Genomic DNA, 17,987 nt, shown 5'->3' with positions numbered 1-17,987 from the left:
TGAATGCTAGAGCTAGTTATCAAGTTAATTTATAGAGTCCCAAGTCTTTAAGAATTGAATTACTTAAGATGGTCTTGTCAAACTTTCTATTTTAAAGATGGAGAAACTGAGGCTCTAGCAATTCCTGTGAGCTTTGGTTTTTCATTAGTATAATGAATTAATAGTGCTAAATGTTTCTCCAAGGGCACCTCTATTTAAAAATTTAAGTTTATTATAGTGTCACACTTCCTTTAAATATCCCAAGCCAATACAGCTTGAATTCCATTTTGCTTGACAGACATCAGGAAATCCGTATGTTGACAATGTTTTCTTTCCCAATTATTTCAAGGAATACTTGAGGAATGCCTATATGTTCCAAGACCCAAATTGGTTGTCATTTGTCATTTCAGCCAACTGACTTGCTCTGACCACAGGCCAAGGCAATATAATTATTGCTGTTCTCTTCTTGTCGATTTTAGGCCACCTTCTTATTTTTAGTAAAGACAGCACCATAACCTTCAGTGAGAGTTTCCTAAGGTCTGAAGGATAGTGCAGTGTGATTCCAGTGAAGAGTGACTGGTTTGATTCTGTCAGTCCTGTGAGTTCACAGGTTTAAGTTTTTTGATTGTGGTTCACTATTGGGTTCCTCTTTCTTTAGTTCTTTTGCTTGGCTTTAGTGTGGTTATGGACATATGACTATGTAAAAGGGATGAGTTTAGTTGTCCTAAATAAAGTACCCAAAACACAGCTACCATATCTAATATGACAGTTATATTAGCTTCCTGTGGCTGCTGTAACAAAGTACTACAAGTTTGGTGGCTTACAACAACACAAATGTAGTCTCTCACTGTTCTAGAAACTGGAAGTCCAAAATCAGATTTCACTGGGCGGAAATCAAGGTATCAGCAGGTCTGCATTCCCTCTGGAGGCGCTAGGGGAAAATTTCTTACCTCTTTCAGCTTCTGGTGACCAACTGTATCACTGCCTGACTCCAGTCTCTGCCTCCATGGTCACATTGCCTCCTCCCCTTCTGCCTGTGTCAAATCTCTCTCTGCCTTCCTTTTACAAAGATGCATACTGTGTCATTTAGGGCCTAATTCGATGATCTCCCACTCTTAAGATCCTTAGCTTAATCACATTGGCAAAGACTCTTTTCCAATAATGTAACATTTACAGATTCCAAGGATTAGAACCTGATATCTTTGTGAGCTATTATTCAGCCTACAACTGTAGTCTTTGGTGTTATTCCCCAAATGTTTCCAATTTGTACTCTTCTGGGCAATGGTAATATTGCACTACCTGACTACCTTTGGTTGGGTGGAGGATGCAGCTAGCTATGGCCACTGAGTAAAAGTAACTTGTAACTCACGCAGGCTAAAGCATGTAATTGTCACTGTAAGAACTCAAGAGCTTGACCCCTCTGCTGTGAGCTAAACAATTTTTGGAATGATGGCTATACCATCAATCCAAGTTCTAGGGAAAAAGACAAGGAATAGAGTCCCCTGATGACCTGTGATGACATAAAGGATGAGCAGGGAGTAAACTTGTGCTATTAAGAGTCTCTAATTTAGTTTTTGTTTTGTTTTATTTGGTATTTATGTGATATACCTTAACTTAAATTGACTGACACATCCAGAATCTAAGCTCCCAATAACCTGAAGGTCAGAAAAGTGAAAACAGTTTTTCTTTCACAACAGTCCAAGACCTGCCTCCCAAATGATTACAAGTGAGAAATTCCTTTGTTCATTTCTCCCAGAGAAAATCCTGTTACCAACTCACATCAGAACTCAGTAACTGATCATTAATACATTTCCTAAAATGTGGGGGTTTTCTAAATTAATAATGGCTTTATTGAGATAGAATGGGATATAATTCATACATCACACAATTCACCCTTTTAGCATATATAATTTAGTAGTTTTTAGTATATTCACAAAGTTGTGCAATCATTACCATTATCTAATTTTAGAACATTTAATCATCCCCAAAAAACCCCCTATACTCAATTAGCAGTCACTCCCCATTTATAACTCCCTACTTTCAGCTTCTTCCAACCACTTTCTGTCTCTATGAATTTGCCTATTCTGAACATTTCATAAAAGTGAAATCCTACTGTTTGTGACCATTTTCAACCAGGCTCGTTCACACAATGTCTTCAAGGTTCATCCATGCTGTAACATGTATCTGCACTTCATTATTTTTTATGACTGAATAATATTCAATTGTATGGATACACCACATTTTTTCATCCACTCATCAGCTAATAAACATTTGGGTTATTTCTACCTTTTAGTTATTGGGAATAGTGCTCCTATGAACATTTGTGTACAAGTTTTTATGTAGACATATGTTTTCAATTCTGAGTCATTCAATCTTGGAATTACATGTGGGTCATGAACAGTCCAACCTAGACCCTTTTCAAAATCTCTCCCCCAGTTCGAGATGATAGGAAGATTAGGCTACATATCTGTAGTAGTTTTCTATAATTGCTGTAACAAACTATAAATTTACACTTAAAACAACACAAATTTATTATCTTTCAGTTCCAGAGGTCAGAAGTCCAAAATGGATTTCTCTGAGCTAAAAACCAGGTGTTGGTGGGTTCTAGAGGGTAATCTCTTTCTTTGCCTTTTCAGCTTCTGGAAGCTGCCTGTATTGCTCGGCTTGTGGCTCACTTCCCTCTTCAAAGCCCCCTGTTTTCTCACGCTGCATCACTGTAACTCTCACTCTCTCTTCCACATTTAAAGGACCCTTGTGGTTACATTTGGCCCACCCAAACAATCTAGGATAATCTCTTTATTTTAAGGTCATCTAATTATCAACCTTAATTTCAACTGCAATCTTGATTCTGCCTTACATGTACCATAACATAGCATATTCACAGATTCTGGCACAGCCACTTTGTGCAGGGCATTATTCTGCCTATTACAATATCTTTTAGCTGTCTTGGAATCTCTTGTCCTAATCCTTTAGGAATAATTGTTTGAAAACACACACACACACACACACACACACAAACACACACACACCTCCTAAGGAAAATACAGATAGAAGACAGTCTAAATCAATACCTTAAAAAAAAAATTACCTGTTGTGAATGCAAAATATATAGTCACTTTAAAAGTAGTTTGGTAGTTTCTTACAAAATTAAGCATAGGCTCCAGTAGTCATACTCCTTAGTATTCACCCAAACGAAGTGAAGATTTACATCCACACAAAACCCTTCATATGGATGTTTATAGCAGCTTTATTCATAATCATCAAAATTTGGAAGCAATCAAGATGTCCTTCAGGAAATATAAATAAATAAATAAATAAATAAATAGGCCAGATGCAGTGGCTCACGCCTGTAATCCCAACACTTTGCGAGGCTGAGGTGGGCGAATCACCTGAGGTCAGGGGTTCGAGCCTGGCCAACATGGTGAAACCCTGTCTCTACTAAAAGTACAAAAATTAGCTGGGCATGGTGGCGGGCACTTGTGATCCCAGCTACTCGGGAGGCTGAGGCAGGAGAATCACTTGAACCTGGGAGGCGGAAATTGCAATGAGCCAAGATCATGCCACTGCACTCCAGCCTGAGTGACAGAGCAAGACTCTGTCTCAATAAATAAATAAATAAATAAATAAATAAATAAATAAATAAGCTATGAACCACATAAAGACATGGAGGAAATTTAAGTGGATAATGCTAAGTGAAAGAAGCCAATCTGAAAGGGCTATCTATTGTATCATATCAAATATATGACGTTCTGGAAAAGGCAAAACAATGGAGATAGTAAAAAAGCCAGTGGTTGCCAGAAGCTGGGATGGGAGGAGTGAGGGATGAATAGGTGGAACACAGGGAAATTTTAGGGCAGTAAGTCTATTCTGTATGATACTGTAATGGTGGATGCATGCCATTGTATATTTGCCAAAATCCAAAGAATGTGCAACAATAAGAATGAACTTAATGTAAACTGTAGACTTTAGTTAATGTATCGATATTAGCTCGTCAATTGTCACAAATGTCCCATACTAATGCAAGATGTTAACAATAGAGGAAACTGTCTGTGGAGGGGTGAGAGGACATACAGAAACTCTGTATTTTCTGCTTATTGTTTCTGTAAACCTAAACCTGCTCCAAAAACCAAACATTTCCAATTATTTTAACAATATAATCTAAGAGATATATTGTAATCCCTATAAAAATAAGGTTTTACATCATTTCTCAGAACAGTGTGGCTTTTGGAACTGCCCTTCTCAAATATTTGCATTTCATAAATCTTTCTCTACATGTGTGTCATTTTCCCCAAACAAAAGGTCAAACAGCTTCAAAAATAAATTCTAGTCTCTACCTCACAAAAGGTAGAAGAGCTTTATAACTTTTAAGTGACAGTTTTTCCAGAATCAACTCATTGATGTTTCCAACATTCTTAAGATCCAGTCTCAGTTGCCACCATCCTGCCACATCCATAATATGGTTAAATAAGTCTAAGAACAAGCCTCCCTGCTTAGCACCTCTGTATATTAGCTGAAATTCAAAGGAAATTCATTTCAGATAACAGCCATTGTACATTTAATCTCAAGGTAAGTTATTTGTGCACTTTCTAAGTCATCTTCAGACCCCCAGGGAATTTGTTCCTTTAGAAAAGAAGAACAGTCTCCACTAGTGAATACTGAAATAGACATCTGAGAATTTCCATCATTTCCTGTTTTTCTGTGAGGGTTTTTTGGCAGGTCAAACTTGATCATTATCACTTCTATTAAAAAATTACGAAAATTGAAATCAATCACCAAGAAAGTGAGTTTATTTACATCTTAGGCAAGATTCTGGGCTCGTATGGGGATATGGTTTCAGCAAAGGCTTACAAAAAAGACTGTACAATTTGTTAAGCTCAATAACTATTTAGTTTGGTCACTCTTTCACATTGAGTGTGCCACAATTAGGAATCTTGAGTAACTTTCTAGCAAGTACTGTAAAGTGTCCATGATGTTAACCTCCTTAAAACCTCATAAGTTATAGCCTGACACAATTTCATGGATGCTGGTAGAAAACATGAGACTCTCTGGGTCAGAGACAGAGGACTTTATTATGCACGGCACAGCAGGCAGCACGAGTATCTGCATATTTGGCCTGTTCTCTTTGTCCTTAAGTCCCACAAGGGCAATATGGGCCTAGACGGATGCAGTAGGTTGTGTTACAGGAGAGCAGCCCTGAGCTTAGGGAACCTGAATTTATTTTTGGCTGGCCAATAAACATATCAGCCCTTTACTTTGGAGGAAGATATTGGCTTCCAAAGCTATAAGCAAACCTACCCTTTGCCCTGGAGGGAGATATGATCTCCATCTTCCAAGGATTTTCATTATACAAAAATCTTTGAAATGATATTCTGGGAAAAGGTTGGAGAGTGCATGGCTCACAAGACATGCAGAAATAAGTTGTGTTCAACACTTTCCCTGAAGTTTCTGACATGCACTGCACTCCATATAATAAGGTGATTCTACTGATCTGACAGACCTGCTTACATTTTAATATGTATTTTGGATGTTCCTCCCTATCAGAGGCAGTGATTTGTCCAGAAACATCCGGTGTCACCCAGTGCCCCTTATAATTGAAGTCTGATAAGTGGTGTGGTCTGTGACCAGAGAGATTAATCCAAGCTAATGACCATATGTGGGCACTGGACCAATAAACTTAGACTCAATCAGTTGCACTAGAAACCATTTAATAGACTAAACTAGATCCTGGGAAAAATTGTAAATTCCTTTATTGGAATTCCTATCAATCATGAATCCCACTGATACAACTTTTGTTATCAAACCATCCTCTCTAGCCCTCTTCTTCTGCCATAGTTTATGTCCTCTTCTTGTTCTATAGGACTATTGTAATTGTCTCCTCTCTTTTCTTGTTGGCTCCTTTTTTCCCAGTCTTGCCTAACTCTAATTCACCATTTACACAGCTGCCAGAATAAATTTCTAAAACGCAAATCTAAACATGTCACTTCTGTTCTAAAAAATCTACAATACATTTTATCCTACAGACTGTAGGATAAACTTCAAACCTTTTAGTATAGGACATGTATCTTTCCATAATTTGACTCCTGATTAAAACTTTAAGCACAACACTTCATCCCACTCCTCTAGCACTTTCATTTGTAAAATGGAGAGATAATAATAGCATCTATCTCCTCAATTGCTATGAGTTACATGGATTAACGTGTGCAGATTGATTAGGACAAAGCCTCATAATAATTGCTCAAGAAGTGTCATGAGAAGAGTAATTCTTTAGCCACATTGAACTGCTATCAATTTCCCCAATAGGCCAGATCAACCATTACCTGCTCTATGAAGGCATTTTGAATACTTCATAGTCTTGGACTCTCGACTTTTCTCATCACAGTGCCTATAATATTGGCTTTCCCCCAGCCAAATGCTTCCAATTCACTCTCCCTCCTAAAGGGTAAAATCTAGGGGAAAGGGTTGATATTTTTTAAATGTTTGGATTCCCAAGGGTATCCCATTGTTTGGCACATAAAAGACGGTAAGTATTTATTGAACAGTGCTGTATGCTATTTCTGCTTGGAATGGAAATGTGACCAGCAGATCTTTCCATGCTCTTTTCAAGTCTTTTGGTTTTGCAGGTACAGCTATTAATTACAGGTCTTCTGGCTGTCTTTGTTTTCCTTTTTCTCTTTAAGGCCCACATAGTACCTTTGCTCAGAAACCCAATAGTTTCTGAATATCACATCTTAGCCCCCTTCCCATCCCTGGGGCTACAAGTGTTATTACAAATGAAGAACATAGGAGTCAGATGCATGCCCTTTCTGGTTTTGAAATTTATCAGGCAGACTTCTGGGTACTTATTTTCTAGTTAGTCTAGAAACTTAATGTAGAAATATCTCACCTTATAAGATCCATTTACTTAGGATTTATGTGAAAGGAAGGTGCTATTTCTTTGCTGCTGTATTTTGTGTCACTATCTCTTCTTGTTAGTTTTCATTTCTGTATGTAATTTTCCATGTAGATGATACAAAATAAAATGAGAAACATATTCAAGGAATATTCTATGTACTTAGTTATTATCTTTAAGAATATATGATTCTGATCACTTTGCTAAGGTGGTATCTACCATCTTTCTCCATTGCAAAACTATTATTTCTTTTTTTAAGATTAGTAAGTATTTATAAGGAGATACTTTGAGATTGTGTAAATATTCTGTTTCTCATCAAATTTTTACACACTAACTTAGCATCCACTGATAATTCTTGTCTGGGTCAAATATTACCATGAAGGTTGCAACAGTGGTGATTTTCAAGCTTACTTCATATGCCTCTTATGTGATGCACGAAGAAGGAAATTGCATATGTAGTGCTCCTGCCAAAAAAAACTTGAGTCTAATCATGAGAAAACATCAGACAAGCCAAAAGTTGAGAGTGTACTATGAAAGAAATTGTCTGTAATCTTAAAAATGTCAATGTCTGAAAGAAGAGGGAAGGCTGGGAAACCGTTACAGATTACAGGCGCCCTAAAAAATAGGATAACTAAACGCAGTGTGTGGTTTTAGACTGGATATTGAACCAGAAAAGTTTCCTATAAAGACATATTGGGACAGTTAGTGAAACTGAGATATTTACTATAGATTAGATATTATCTAATAGCTAATATCTATATTATCTAATATCTATATTGTATCAACGTTAAATTTTTAAAATACAATAACTACATCGTGCTTAAGTGAAAATAATACTGTTAAGAAATAAATAATGATGATTAAGGGGTAATAGGGAATGATATTGGCAATTTATTCTCAAATGGCTCAGAAAAATCAGTATGCATATATACAGTTAAAGCAAGAATGATCAGGCAAGTGTGGCAAAATGTTAACAATGGGTAAATCTAGGTAAAGTCTCTTGTACTATTCTTATAATTTATGTTTGAAATAGTTTCAAAAAAAGTTAAAACATTTGCTTTGTGTAAAAACAAATGTATGATTTTATAATCTTGGATACAATACTATTTTGAATGTGAAAAATATTTAAGAATTTTATATAGAAGTATGTTCTTTTGATTTCTATTTCTTAACTGCAAGGAACTTCTCTCTCTGTTTCTCCAATTGCAGAGAAACTCCTATTTATAAAACCAAAATAGGTGAGGATTTACAAAAAGTAAGGAAAACTAGAAAAAATGACATAGTCAGACCTTTGGAAACTTGGAGCATCAATAATTGCAATTTATGACTCAGGGGTATCTTTAAAAATCTAGCCATTCTCTCAGCAGCTTGTGGTCATTGACCTTTTGCCTGAAGACAACGCTATTCTCAGGACTTGCTTTTTCCCGTTTCTGATTCGCTCTGCTGCGTCTGTTTCTCTTTGTGTGTTTAGTATTCAAAATTCCTCAAAGGAAGATATAACTGAGTTACTTAATAACCACCTAATACTGAGCACTACAGCTGGGCAGAGTTCCCACACCATTCCATATCATAAGCAGCTGGGCTCTTCTTATTTTGAACTCAGGACCCCAATTTGATGTGCATCAGAGTCAACCAAACTTCAGACTTAGCAGCCTCAACAACAGAGTTGGTAGTCTATGTTACATTATGAATTCATGGTCCTGTGAGCTATGGGCAGTGTATTATGTCCATAGGACACAAAGGAGAGAAACCTATGAGGAAGGAACCATCTGTGACCACTTTCTTCAAAGGGGACATTGCCTTCTCCCTCCCTGGGCCTATGTAAGGAAATGAGGATTTGCTAGAGCCTGTCTGATTAAATCTGTATATTCTCCATAGGAAAACAAAATAATTTTACTTTCTTTATCTAAGCCAGTGGGTAGGTATCAAGAAAGTATGGTCACTAAAAAAAAAGAATGAAATCCTGTTATTTGTGGCAACATGGATGAGCATGGAAGACATTATGTTAAGTAAAATAAGCCAGGCATGGGTAAGATAAATACCACATCTTCTCACTCCTATGTGGAAGCTGAATAAGTTGATTGCACACAAATAGAGAATATAATAGTAATTACTAGATGTAGGGAAGGATGCAGGGAGGGAGACAGGGAGAGACTGGTTAATGGATAGAACATTATATCTAGGTAGGAGGAATAAGTTCTAATTTTTCTACAGCACAGTAGGGTGACTATCATTAACAGTTATTATTTAGTTTATATTTTCAAATAGCTAGAAGAGAGGATTTTTAATGTTCCCAACTCCAAAAAGTGATCATTGTTTGAGGTAATGTACTAATTACCCTGATTTTGATCATTACACATTGTATACAGGTATTGAAATGTCACACTGTATCCCATAAATGTGTATAGTTATTATGTGCCAATTAAAGATAATACAAAATTAATCTTAGTAAAAGAAAGGAAGGAAAGAAGTTAAGTCCCTTGTGCCACAAAGCACATGAAGTTCAAAGTCACAGAGACTGGCTCCAATTCCTACTCCCATCACTTATTGGCTACATGGCTTTGGAAAATTAACCTGTATAAATCTTGGTTTCTTTGTTGGTATGGTGAAGATGAGAATAATAGCTCTTTGGAAGATTAACTGATCCTATGAGTGGGTTGTTGTGGAGATTAAATAAAATGTGTATAAAGCATTTAGCATAGTGTTTGGCTCATAATAAGAAGCCAGTAAAAGATAATAGATGTTATTACTGTAAAATCTGCTTTGGAGTCACTGGCCATCTGTAGCTAAGGGCAGTATATGAAGCTTTTTTCAGTAAATTAATTTGTGGGTGTTGGGAGTTACCCTGTATTTTTAGCTTCTTTGCTTTCTAATTTTTTTAATCATTTTTTATTTTGAAATAGTTTAAGACTCACAGGAATTTGCATAAATAATTTCCATACACCCTTCACCCAGCTTCACCCAAAGATGCCATATAACTATATTATGTTGTGTAAGCCAGGAAATTGATATTTGAATAAACTGTTAACTAAAATATAGACCTTATTTGGATTTCACTGTCTGGATTTTTCTCCTTTCTTCCAATTTATTCTCATCCTAATCTATTTCTTTCTCTTCTTCCAGATGCATTTATAGTTTACAGGTAACATATTCCAAATTTAGGATGAACAAAATGAAGCATTCTATCTCACTGAACAATACAATCAAATATTTATTAGGGCTTCATTCTAGTGTAGTCATCATACTCCTAGTAAGATGGTTAAGAACTTTTCTTTAAAATATTGATCTTTCTTGACATACAGGAAAGATGCATTCTTAAGGGAAGTCCAATCCTTCTAAAGACACATAAGGCAAAGGGAATTTTGGCTTTGAAAATAATCAAAGAACATTATATTACATCACAGCAATTGTCACTACAGCTGGTTAATATATTATCAGCACGTGAATATAATGATCCTCTAAAATTTGTCAGCTCTGGCCCCAAAGAATAGAAGACACCAATGTCCAATAGGCAGGATACTAAGAGCCACAAATTGGCTTCCCAACCCCTGTAGATTGATGGGAATAACCCCTTCCCAGGCCTAACACTTTTCTCTGCATCCTGAAATGTGATGATACCAAACGCAGGTTCAGTGAAGGAAGGCCTTTAGTTTGGACAGTTGTGTAAGAAAAGAAAAGATGCAATTCATTCTCATTCATGCCTTGTGTGCCCTGTTTTTCCAAAAGATTTGTAAAATTTTTGACTGTTCATATATTTATATTTGGAATCACAATTTAGGTCTGAAATAGATTTTTTGAAACTTCTTTCACAGATACTTCAATTGTGGTTTTGTGTTTTGTTTTATACTTTTTATTTTGAAACAAATACCAACTCACAGGAAACTGCAAAAATAATACAGAGATCCGTGGGTACTCATTACCCAGCTTCTCCCAGTAGCAGTATCATGCATAACTATAGTACAATATCAAAATCAGGAAACTGACATTGGTAAAATACAATACAAAACTGAGTAGTATTCAGACTTTTCCAATTCTTACATGAACTCATTTCCCTGCGTGTGCATGCACGTGTGTGGTTCTATGTAATTTTATCCTGTGTATTGATTCATGCAGCCACAATCAAGACACAGAGCTCTTTTATCATTACAAGGAAACTCCCTGTGCTACTTCTCACTCAGCAGTTCTATCCCCTGGTGTCTTATTCACTGCTCCCACTATCTTAGACTCATCTAAATATGTTTTTCCCCCCAGAAAAATTCAAGCTGTAAATATGGTTTAAAGTCCCACTTGATGGAATTAGGATAGTCTTTGACATACATGTCTTAACCAGACAAATGGTTTCTATCTGGAAAAATGTTTAACTCAAAAATTAGATTTTGCACTGCTTTTAATTAATCATGCAATGAGGTGAAGAAGATTTTAACTTTTAAATAGTAGATCTTAGTAATTTTCTCTAAAGGAATGAACTGTCTTTGGAAAAATACATGAAGAAGTGACTGTGAAGAAGGTGAGCCCTTAGAGAGTCTCAGTGTGAGCTGGTGCTGGAACTTCTAAGGAAGGGAGGAACTCAGCTGTAAAACAAGGCAGGAGTATGTTGTTTTGCATCTCAAAGGGAAAGTGAAAGTGAGTGGCCATAGGACATTTTTAAGAGTGTGGATGCTTAAAATTCCCTTTAAGTTTATTTACCTTAGTGTAGTTTGAGCTCCTCTTTCATCTTAGCCCAGAACTTTTCAAGAAAGTCTGTTAAACTTATGTTCATTTGTTTTTGTATTCATTCATTTACTCGACAAATATTAATTGAACAAATTTTATGTTCTCAGCATATTCTAGCCTTTGAGGTTACAGCAGTGACTATGTCCAGGTCTGTGATCTCATGGAGCTTATATTCTAGTTGGGAAGAGAGGGCAAGCAGATAAATAAATATACAGCATGTTAGCTACTATCAAATATTATAAAGAGAAATAGAGCAGGGTATTGAGGTAGAGAGTGGGAGGGTGCATGTGTGTTACTTTAGGTAGGGGGGTCAGAGGAGGTGGCATTTCAGTGGTAATCCAGATGCAGTGAGGGTGCAACCTGAACAGATATCTGGGAGGATCCCATCCCAGGCTGAGGGAACAGCAAGTGAAAGGCCCCTGAAGTTGAAGTCATTTGGCACCTTTAAGAAACAGAAAACAGGACAGTATGCCTTGAGAGCAGTGCAAACAGGCAGTTTTTGGAAATGATGCACATCATCGTTGTGGAAAGTAAGGCAGGACTGAGTTCCTATAGTGAAATGAGTAGAAAAGAAGAAACGTCTAGAATTCAGGGGTCTGAAACTTGTGCTGGCTCTGAGAATACAAGCCATCATTTCCCTCTCTCAACTCAGAAACTTTATATAGTACTTTGAACTTCTGGAACATAGGAATTGCTAGCGGTTGAGGACATTAGAGGCAAGGAGGTGCTAACTGACATACAGGTTTATTTGCCACAACTCTTTAGAAATACTTGAACCTTTGTCAAAACTTTTATTTTAGATCATCATAGCTTTCCAACAAGCCATCGTGTTACTACAGTGTTCTAGTCATTCTTTAATAAGGCTCATTAAAATTTAATAATAAAATCTCTAGGATGTAAATTACATGAGCGTGACATCTTTGTCTCCTATTCCACAATTTCTCCGACCTCTACAAAAGTTCCGGGCACATAATAGGAGCTCAGTAAGTACTTGCAAAAGGAATGAAAGTAATAAACCACTTATTCAGTTTTGAAATCCAAACAGTGCACATATCCATCCTTAAAAAAATAAATTTGTTTGTTTACTTAAAACTTTAATGTCGTGAATAATTATGTATTGGTGACTTTTCTCTAATCAGAAGGTAAACAGTACACAGCCCATTACTTCATTTTGGCTTCCTAAGTATATTTATTAAAAAATACAATTTGATTATGGAGCATCTGTAATAGCCTCTAAAATTTTTCAAGTAATCAAAGCTTAATTCATATAGCCAATATTCTCATCCAGATTTTGTGACATATTACCAAGCATCAGTTTGAGTAGTGTCAATCTAAACTGAAAATATGCCAGGTTTATTAACACCAGCATTAACAGACTTTTAATTAAGTTGCTGATTCTGTCAGTAATACAGTTTACTGTTGTTCCTGAAAAGAGTTGTATAAGCATTTCTTTTTAGATAATGTTTATTCCATAATTTTTATTTCTTACAAGTGGAGAGTGGGGCAAAGTTTGAACAAATGTGCAAGAAGCCAAGCAAAATTTCATGACATGTTGTTTGCTCTAAAAAAAGAGGTTCTCAGCATCATGCAATATACCCATGTAACAAACCTGCTCATGTACCCCCAAATCTAAAATAGAAGTTGAAATTATAATTAAAAAATAATAAATATATTTTAATTTGTTCCTCAAAATATAAAGTCTTGCTTATCAGGAATTTTAAATGTACTATTTAATGAGTTAAAAATTACTTTTTAAAATGTATAGATTGATCCCTCTGGAATCCTGGTTCTTGGATAGGTGGTTGACAGCATCTTCAAGAGTGTTTATAATGTATCTTTCAGTGTGCTGGAAGTGAAAATTACATTTCTCATGCTGTTTTATGCTTATAAGGATTTCTACCTTTATTCTCCCATGCTGTAATAAATGCTATATCTTTGTACCAAACATACAATACAAAAAGGCACTTGCATCCATAAAAACTGCATAAGATGTGATATTCCAGACTCATTATATAATTTAGATATTCAATCAAAAAGCAGAGACTTTATTTTCTGAATCAGAAGGCATAGTCCTTAAAAGATTATTACTATTTAAATGTTAGAACCATGCAGTCTAAATGAGAGTATTTACCTAAAATATGTTGCCATTCACATTCATTAATTTGTCTGTCAATATTTTGCTCTGTATCCAACCCAAACAAGTTGGGTTTTAGAAATGTTATCTTTCTGTACAGAATAATTTGATTCAGATCTTCAAGTCTAAAGTTAGATTTGTCCTAGCTCATGAAACCTCAGCAACTGTTTTTATATTTCTTTCATTGATTATTATTTCATATATCAACTTAGTTCTTTGTATCTGACCTTTGTTTGGAGGTATGGATTCCTTTAAAGCAGTGGTTCCCCACCATTTTTGGCACCAGGAACTGGTTTCTTGGAAGACAATTTTTCCACAGACGGGAAGGTAGGATTGGAAGGATGGTTTGGGGGATGAAACTGCTCCACCTCAGACCATCAGGCATTAGATTCTCATAAGGTGCACTCAACCTAGATCCTCCACATGTGCAGTTCACAATAGGGTATGTACTCCTATGAGAATCTAATGCCACTGCTGATCTGACAGGAGGCGGAGCTCAGGTGGTAATGCTCACTCACCCCTGCTCCCTTCCTGCTATGCAGCCTGGTTCCTAACAGGCCAGGGACTAGTACCAGTCTGCAGCCCTGGGGTTGGGGACCCCTGCTTTAAGTGGAGAACACATGCAGCTTTTTAAGGGAATACTCACTCTTCTTATGAGATATACATCCACTTTACTTTCTATTTCATCACCATTGTAGCTTCTGCCAAGGAGTAATTTAGCCCTTGTGATAGACTGATTGCAAAAATGTTTCCAAATTCTCTACCCCTCTCTCTGTCCTTGCTGTTTGCCATGTGACTTTGCACCTCCTCTCAAGAAGTAGATTCTATTTCCCCACTCCTTGACTCTTTGAAGCCGGGCTGACATTGTGACTTGCTTTAGTCAACAGAACACTGCAAACACTGAGCCTGAGACTTGTGTACTTTCGCTCTGTCTCTTGGACCTTTCACCATGTGAATGAGCCTAGCCTAGCCTGCTAAAGGATGGAGACCACACGGAACAGAGCTGAGTCCCCCCGTTGAGGACATCCTAGACCTGTCAATCTGTCAGCTAACTGCTGATGCTTGAGCTAGCTCATTTGAGACCAGCTGATCCCAGAGCAAATCATCAAAACCACCAGCCAACCCATAGATTTGTGAACAAAATGTACGTCTATGGTTGTATGCCACTGAGGTTTGGTAGTTTCTTGTTACACAGTATTATTGTGGCAATAAACAACAAATATAGACCTTAATGTTGTTTTCGTGCAATTGGCTGCAAAGATTCTTAGAGGGCAATGCTAATCAAGCAACTGGTATTGAGTTCCTATGTACTTAACATCATATCTCTCCCATAGAAGGGGCTCCAGAAATATTTACTGAATTTACAAATAAGTAAACTTATTCACTGAATACACTATACTTGATGTTATGTGAGAGACATTTCTTTAGAAGGTTGCATTTCCATAAATATTAAAAATTAGAAATAATTCTCCCTAGAAATTCCATAGGAAGGCCTTGTGGCCAACTTTCCTGGGGAGCCAAAATGGAAACTACTGACATCACCCCCACATCCTTGGAGCTCTCAGGCAGGGCTGGTGTTTGTGGCCTCAGACTTGTGGCTGCTCTTTTGCCTATGGTTTCCATGGGTATGCCAGATGCATGGCCTGTACCTTCCCAGCTGTATGGCCACCTACCTTACGTTGTCTTGCCTCGCCTATGCATGCCTTTGTCCACTTCATTCCAGGGGATGCTCTTGGTTTCTGCTGACTGCATTCTCTGCCCCACTGCACCTTTAATTTGGACCTAGCCCTTTAAACTCCAGCTCAGTTGGGATCACTGGCAACTGTCCCACACTTTCTGGGGTCTGCTAAAGGCAGTTCCCCTTCTCAATTGCCTTCTAGGCTTTTACATTCATTGTGTCGATTTATTTTCAAAGCAAGCCTCCAAAGGAGATATTGTTATCTTAACTGAAAACACAGGTTCAGAGAGGTTTGTCGCTTGTCCCAGGGTACAGTGTTAGTAAATGGAGGATTAGGAACTAGTCTGAAGTCATGGCCTGTGCCCTAAATCCTGTGCTCTGAACTACACACTGCTGTCTCCTTATTTGCTACCAACTTACAATGTGAGTGTGAGCAATTTATTTAACTACCCTGGGTGTTGGTTTCACCATTTTTAATATGAAGGCATTAGTTTAGGATGGTCTATAATGGCCCATACAATTTCCAGTATATATTTTTGACTTATTTAGAAATGTGTTTTTTCATTTACTAAACATGTTGGCTTTTTAGATTAAAAAAAATCATCTCTTTTGCATTGTGGTTAGAGAACATAATCTGCATGATACCTGGTATCAAAACATTTTGAGATTTGTTTTGTAGACTAGCAAGTGATGAATTTTCGTAAACTTTCTGTCTAGGATGTGTACTGTTTAATCATTGGGTTTGGGATTCTATATATGCTTATAAGGTCAGGACAGTCATTATGATGTTCAAGTTTTCTATATGCTTATTGATCTATTTTTTTGTTAACTGTTACAGTGAGTATGGTAAAATCATGCCACGATTGTGGATTTGTAAATTCGTATTTTTACTTCTTTTAGTTTTTGCTTCATATATATGAAGAGAAAGAGAGAGAGAGAGAGAGACAGAGTTTTGCTGTCTCCCAGGCTGGAGTGCAGTGGTGCGATCTCGGCTCACTGCAACCTCCACCTCCTGGGTTCAAGTGATTATCCTGCCTCAGCCTCCCAAGTAGCTGGGACTACAGGCATGCACCACCACGCCCGGCTAATGTTTTGTATTTTTAGTAGGGATGGGGTTTCACTGTGTTAGCCAGGATGGTCTTGATCTCCTGATCCTGTGATCTGCCCGCCGCAGCCTCCCAAAGTGCTGAGATTACTGGCATGAGCCACCATGCCTGGCCTGCTTCATATATTTTAGGGTGTGTTATTATGTCCATAAAAGTTTAGACTTTAAGAAATATTCCCATGAATTGTATGTTTTATTATTAGAAAATGTCTGTCTTTATCTCTAGTAATGGTTTTAGCCTTAGAGGGTGTTTTGTCCGATATTGCCATAGGTAAACAGACCCTTAAACAAGCATGTCTCATGAGAGGCAATAAAAATGCATCCTTATTTTTTTTCTTCCAGTCTTTGAAATATATTCACTGGGGAGAAATTTTCCCTGACTCTGGGAAAAATTCTGGACTCAGGTTTTTCCATAGGTAATAGAAAGTTCAATGGTGACTTTAGATAGCAAAATGTCTTAAATTAATAATTACATCATCTAGTATGATTAAAATGAAACCCTATGTTTTAGACACAGAGATGTGCAGCTCACATCTCTGTCAAAACATCATTTTCTTCCCAGCTGTAGGGATTGCCAGGACTGATGATAAGAAAGGCTGTTACAGAGCTTGACTCCCAAATAGCAATGGGTATAATGGAACACAAAAAACAGAGGTCAGTGGTGATGCTCAACCCCCAGAAGCCAGGGGCACAATTATTATTATGACTGGCAAAGTTGAAGTGCTAGCCATGACAGCTTGACTTGCAGAGAGTTTTGAGACAGCTAATATAGTGTGAGTACTAAGGACAAAAGAGGTATCCAACAAAGGTATTACTCAGCTTGTACCAGCAGGAGAAATCAAGAGCTGTTGACCAGGAAAATGAGAGCAGACCCCCATTGAAAAGTCACAATCCCCATTCCAGTTTCAAACTCAGAATCCATTGACCAAAGAGGTGAACTGGTCCAAAGCAGGGAAGATCCTATAATACCATAGCAGGTATACATGATAATTACTCCCTCAGTCCTTAAAAGGTACTTATGGCCACTTACTTGGGCAGCTGTTCACTGAGGTAGGATAATTTCCATACTTTTTGAAGATGTATGGACATAGGGTCTGAGTTGACAATGATGGCCAAAGACATGAAGTGTCATCATGTTCCCCTGGATAGAGTAGGAACAAATGGCAGGCAGGTGATAAATGGAGTCCTGGCCACCATATTTCTTACAGGATCCACTGGGTCTATAGACCTCCTGGAAGCTGCTTCCCTTGCCCCTGAATTGTCATTGAGTTGGACATATTGTCAGATTCTGTGACCCCCAGATTGGGATTTTGTGGTCTATGGAGTAAGAGCAATCATAGTGGAGAAAGCCAAGTAGAAGCCTTGAAATTTGCCCACCCAATGACCAAGATAGTTAATCAAAACCAATATTGCATCCTGGAAGCGGGAAGGCTACAGTACAGATTAGTAATAACTTTAAAGATTTAAGGGATGCAGGGGTAATCGTTTC

The 17,987-nt window shown here is 37.3% G+C and overlaps 1 long non-coding RNA gene across 1 annotated transcript in view; it reads left to right on the top strand.

Annotated features, from left to right (window-relative positions):
• Positions 1-14,669, top strand: part of LOC129532432 (uncharacterized) — an 84,763-nt gene extending 70,094 nt beyond the window's left edge. Inside the window, exon 3 of the long non-coding RNA XR_008678173.2 lies at positions 14,603-14,669. This is a non-coding gene — a long non-coding RNA (uncharacterized lncRNA). The remainder of the gene's footprint in view (positions 1-14,602) is intronic.
• The last annotated feature ends 3,318 nt before the right edge of the window (positions 14,670-17,987 follow it).

This window comes from Gorilla gorilla, chromosome 2 (genome assembly GCF_029281585.2).
Source record: "Gorilla gorilla gorilla isolate KB3781 chromosome 2, NHGRI_mGorGor1-v2.1_pri, whole genome shotgun sequence".
Taxonomy (NCBI): domain Eukaryota; kingdom Metazoa; phylum Chordata; class Mammalia; order Primates; family Hominidae; genus Gorilla; species Gorilla gorilla.
This window is presented reverse-complemented; position numbering and strand designations above follow the sequence as displayed.